Here is a 5720-nt window from a genome sequence, read left to right on the forward strand (position 1 = left end):
CAGCAGTATGATCATAAACAAAACAGACAAGCTAAAATCTGTGTCTCTAATAAAAACAAAAACACAAACAAACACACAGGCGCCTCAGAGATGGGAAGTGCACATTCTACTTGGCAGGAGCACATAAATGGAAAAGCTAGGCAGGTAAATAAATCGCCAAGTATAGCTTGATTTGTCGTAATGTTTTCAATGCTACATGACCTATTAAATATAACTATACATCTTCGAGTGCAAGTACGCAACAAAGTGAAACAGACCACTCCGAGTCCCCTTTCTGACACATTAACAGGTTCAACCACACGACTAATGATATCCATCTGGTATGTAATTAACACAGAACTCTAGTAAGTAATGATAGATTACATTGCACTAAAAATACACACTTTTATGCATTAAAGGGGGCTACAGGCATGATACAGTCATTACACAGTATGTACGTTTTTATTTTGTGGTGCCAGGAATCCTTCAGGCCTTATGTATATCGGGTAAGCTTTCTACCCCTCAGTTAGATTCCCCAAACCAGTCAATTTCCTTCCTTCCTTCTTTCCTTCCTTTCTTTCTTTTTTCTTTGTTTTTCTCTGTTTTTTTTTTTTTTTTTTTTTTTTTTTTTTTTTTTTTTTTTTTTTTAGACAGGGTTTCTCTGTAGCTTTGGAGCCTGTCCTGGAACTCACTCTGAAGACTAGGCTGGTCTTGAACTCACAAAGATCCACCCGATTCTGCCTCCCAAGTGCTCTGATTAAAGGCAAGTACCACCACCACTTGTAACATGAAAAATAAAAATCCAGAGATAGATATTGTGGTTCAAACTTCAAGTTGAAGATCAGAAAAGCAAAGCGGCTGGCAACTAGCTCTCAACCTTTACCTCAGCTCATACCAAAGGGGGGATCCTCAGACTGCTCCAGACTTCACTGCTCCTCAGATTCACCCAGACTGCTATGCTCTCCTCAACATGGCTAGAGACTAATTCTTTCCACCAAAACTCATACTACAATCCTGTCTCCACCAAGCCTTAGACTACAATCCCAGAATGCTTTTATACCTCTCAAATTCTGGGATTAAAGGAGTGTGATCAAGGTGCTGAGATCACCTTTGTGTGAGCTGTTTCTCTTTAGGACTGGATTAATTTCATGTAGCTTGGTGTGACCTTGAACTAACAGAGATCCATCTGTCTCTTGAGTCCTGGGATTAAAAGTGTGTGTCACCACTGCCTGACTCTATGGAAAGCTAGCATGGCTGCTGGGATTAAAGGTATGTATCCCCAAAGCCTAGTTCTATGGCTTGTGTATAGCTTTGCTTTCTGTACCCTCAGGCAAGCTTTAATAAATCATAAATAACATATCACCACAACTGCTTAGCTCTGTTTTTGTTGTTGTTTTTAACATAGGATCTCTCCACATAGCCCTGGCTTTCCAAAAACTAACTCACCACATAAACCATATTGGCCATGAACTCACAGATATCTATCTGCCTCCAAAGTGCTGGGATTATAGGTAGGTGCCAGCCTCCCTTCCTTTTAAAGTTTATTTAGTTAATGGCTGAGTGTGGTGGTTCACACCTTTAATCCAATCATTCAGGAGGCAGAGGCAAGTGGATCTTCATGAGTTCCAGATATTATTTTTTCTCTCTAGCCTAAAAGTTTTAGTATTCCAAGCACATTACTGAGTATCTATTCTCCAGGCAAATGCTGTACCAAAAAAACAAGACTAAGAATAATGGTGGATTCACCTGAGAAACTTACAAATCTGTGATACTTTAAAATGCCCTTTTGTAGAAAGAATTACTAAGAGGACAAAACAAAACAAAAAACCACAAAAGCTGCCCTGACTGCTTAGGAGAAACCAAGAGTAGGAAGAATTACATATATTCACAGTATAGAGTTGGCTATGTTACCAGTCAAAACCATCAAAAGAAAATTAAGACACAATCCAATGTGGCACACAGATGTCATCTAAACTTAGACACCTGTGACTTTGGTGGCCAATGGGCTAGCAGCGACAGGAGCAGCTCTGAAGTCAGGCACAAAGACTGAAAGATACCAATTCCACCTTCTTCTGTTCTGTGCTGTGCCTTCCAGTAAGTCACATGTTCCTTGAACTTTGATTTCAATATCTGGATATTTCTCTCCCACATTACTAGTGTCTTCCCCAAATACACTTAACAAGATACTGTGCTTTGACTCCTTTGGTTATGAATAATCTCAAATCAGCAGTTTTAATCAACTCTAGGACTAGATTGAGAGAGGTAGACTCATGTGTTCCAATCCTCTAGCTCTCCAATACGACCAAACAGGAAGTTTTCAAGCTTACCCCGCTTTTCAGGAAGTTTAGATCAACCTGAGTGTGAGCACCCTCTCCTGTAGAGTCTTAAGTTGTTTTCTCCATTCTAGATGCAATTTGGGTTAATATATTTGAGCAATTGTTCCTGAAGTTGTTATGTATATCTAAGTGACAAATAGACTTCTTCTATGACTAATAAGCATAATTTTTTAAAAGTTAAGGATTTTCTTTTTTATCTTAAGTGCTTGTAATATTATGTTTGTTAGTTTATTTCCAGATAGGGTTTCTCTGTGCAACAGCTCTGGCGGTCCTAAACTCACTCTGTAGACCAGGCAGTCCTAAAACTCACAGAGATCTGCCTGCCTCTGCCTCCCAAGTGCTGGGAATAAAGGGGTGCACCATCACCTCCCAGGATAACATAATTATTTAAACTCCTACTCACCATCCCTTATTCCCTGTCAGGTCCTTGTTAACCATGTTCTGATTCACTAATTGTGCAGCTAGTACAACCCAAGACAAGTATGGTTCATCCTAATGTTTCCCTGAAGAGATACCACATGGTACAGAAGCAAGGAGGCGAGTGATACAGGGATGGCTTTGGTCCTACCAGCTGGTTGTATGACTTAAATGAGGGACTAAATGATTTTTGATACATCCTGTGTTTTCACTATTGGGGGGTGTTGGCAATCTTTATTACAGATGTTATAAAGTTATACTTCTTAAGTTACAAAACAAATAAATCCAGGTGGCTAGAGGATTAATTAGTTCAGCATTTAAGGGCACTGGCTGCTCTTCCAGAGGACCAGAGTCGATTCCTAGCCACTAGACAGTGGCTCACAATGACCTGTAACTTGTTTCAAGAATCCAACAACCCACTTCTAGCCTCTACCAGCATCAGACATGCACGTGATGCACAGACATACAGGCAAAACACTCAGACACATAAATAAAATGGTTTAAAAACACAAAAACCAAACAGTGGCTGCAGAAATGGCTCAGTGGTTAAGACATACTGCTCATGCAGAGTACCTGAGTCTGGATGTCACCACCCACACTGGGAGGCTCACAACCACCTTTACCTCCAGTTATAAGGTGATCCAATGTCTCTGACTACTGTAGGCAACACACACACACACACACACACACACACACACACACACACACACACACACACACACAATTTTTAAAATTTAAAATTAAAAAATTTAAATAAATATAGGCCTTCTAAATACAAGCCAGGAGTAGAGATATGGTCTTGGTCTCTCTCTCTCTCTCTCTCTCTCTCTCTCTCTCTCTCTCTCTCTCTCTCTCTCTCTCCACATTGTGTCCCAGGCTGGCCTCCAACTTGCTATGAAGACAAAGCTGGCTTTGAATGTCTTTGAATGTCTAGTCCCAAGTCCTAGAACTATAGGCATAACTGAAATTGTCTCTGTGTGAAAAACAGCAAAGTAATTTACAACCAACTGAAAAGATAAAGAGGATTTTCATAATTATGGCTAAGAAAAATGAAATTTACTGGAAGTGGCATTTATAGCAGTAGGGCCATGTCTTTCTTCACAATTCCTACCACCACATGCAGTTAAAGAGGTTTCATGATTGCAGATAGCAGAAATGGAAATAAGCCCTAGTTTAGGTGTTTATAGCCAGGCATGATGGCTCACACCTGTAGTCGCAGCACTTGGGTAGGCTGAGACAGGAAGACTCCCACAAGTCAAAGGTCAGTCTATGCTACATAGTGTATCCTAGTCCAGTCTGGGCTACTTTAAAGGGGTGCTGCTGCTGCTGCTGCTGCTGCTGCTGCACTGAGTCTTGCTAAAGTGGCCCTGATACTTGGCAATCATTTGCTCTGTGAATCATGAGCTGATTGTGAATCTTCTGAAAGAAGAACAGGCCCCTAGAATAAGATTTCAGTTGTTGGAGTTGGCGGTGTTGTCATGGCCTGTGCCATCAAGTCTCTTAACGAAGGACTTGCAGATGAAGTTGCTCTCTTTGATGTCAGGGAAGACAAACTCAAGGGAGACATGTTGGATCTCCAGCATGGCAACCCTTTCCTTGAGACACCAAAACCACTGCCACCGCCAAAGACTATAGGGTGACTACAAACTCCAAGCAGGCGCTTTCCACAGCTGGGCACAGCACAAAAGAAGGAAAGAGCGCCTTACTTTGGTCCAGCGTTACATGACACCTCTCAGTCTGTTATTCCTAATGTTATGAAATTCAGTCCAAGTTACAAGTCATTGGATGATTCTTAACAAGTACCTATCTTGACCTTTGTGGCTTGGAAGATAAGTGGCTTTCCCCAAAACCACCTTATTGGAAGTGGCTGCCATATGGATTTAGCCTGATTTCCTATCTGATTGAAGAAACCTGGGAGGTCATCCTGTAAGATGTGATGGATGAGTTCTTGGGGGGCATGGAGACTCCACTATGCCTGTGTGGAAGGAATGTGCTGCTATCTCCTGAAGATTTTTTTTTATAACGAGACGTTATAGGTTCTGATATCCTTATTCAAATAATACCGGCCAAGCACAAGCCAGAGCGTGCCCAGAGGCAGCAAGCTAGGGAGGCCAGAGAGAGGGGCACCCCACGTGTCTGCTGCCCCTTAAGAACTTCCCACAAGTCATCCTGAACCTCCCCTGACCACGCCCTGACAGGCGTAGTCAAGCACACCTGTACCTCGCTCCTAGGAGGCATGGCTACAGTGTCTCCCTACATTTTTTGTTTGTTTGTTTGTTTTTCAAGACAGGGTTTCTCTGTGGCTTTGGAGGCTGTCCTGGAACTAGCTCTTGTAGACCAGGCTGGTCTCGAACTCACAGAGATCCACCTGCCTCTGCCTCCCAAGTGCTGGGAATAAAGGTATGAACCACCACACCCAGAACATTAGCATACTTTTAATTGACTGAGGTTTTATCTTTGGACATACTTTGTTAAATTTCAAGGGGGTTGCAGGAACTGTCCTTGAGACATTGTGGGGCTGACTCAGGCCTTGTTCCTGCTCTCTCCCTCGTCCCTGAATGTAAGGGTCACTGTCGATGAATGACCCTTTGTTAAAAGAAACACCTGTTTTGCCTCTCTCAGAGAATTCAGTTATGAAGTGGGAAAGTTTAAACTCTTTTTTAAAAAAAAAAAAAAATATATATATATATATATATATATATATATATATATATATTATATATACAGTGTTTTTTGTCTGCACACCAGAAGAGGGCATGAGATCTCATTATAGATGGTTGTGAGCGACCATGTGGTTGCTGGGAATTGAACTTATGACCTTTGGAAGAGCAGCCCAGCCAGTGCTGTTAACCTCTGAGCTATCTCTCCAGCCCCAAGTTTAAACTCTTCACCTTCATCTTCCACAATACAGTGGAACACTCTGAAACCATGCATCAAAGTAAGTATTCCTCCTTTTTGTTGTTTCTTTCAGTTTTTTGTCACAGTGAC

General features: G+C 41.6%; 1 pseudogene; it reads left to right on the top strand.

The window, feature by feature from the left end:
* Positions 1–3928: 3928 nt before the first annotated feature.
* On the top strand, positions 3929–4739 carry LOC100757063 (annotated as a pseudogene).
* Positions 4740–5720: the final 981 nt, after the last annotated feature.

The sequence above is a fragment of the Cricetulus griseus genome, chromosome 5, assembly GCF_003668045.3.
Source record: "Cricetulus griseus strain 17A/GY chromosome 5, alternate assembly CriGri-PICRH-1.0, whole genome shotgun sequence".
Lineage (NCBI taxonomy): Eukaryota > Metazoa > Chordata > Mammalia > Rodentia > Cricetidae > Cricetulus > Cricetulus griseus.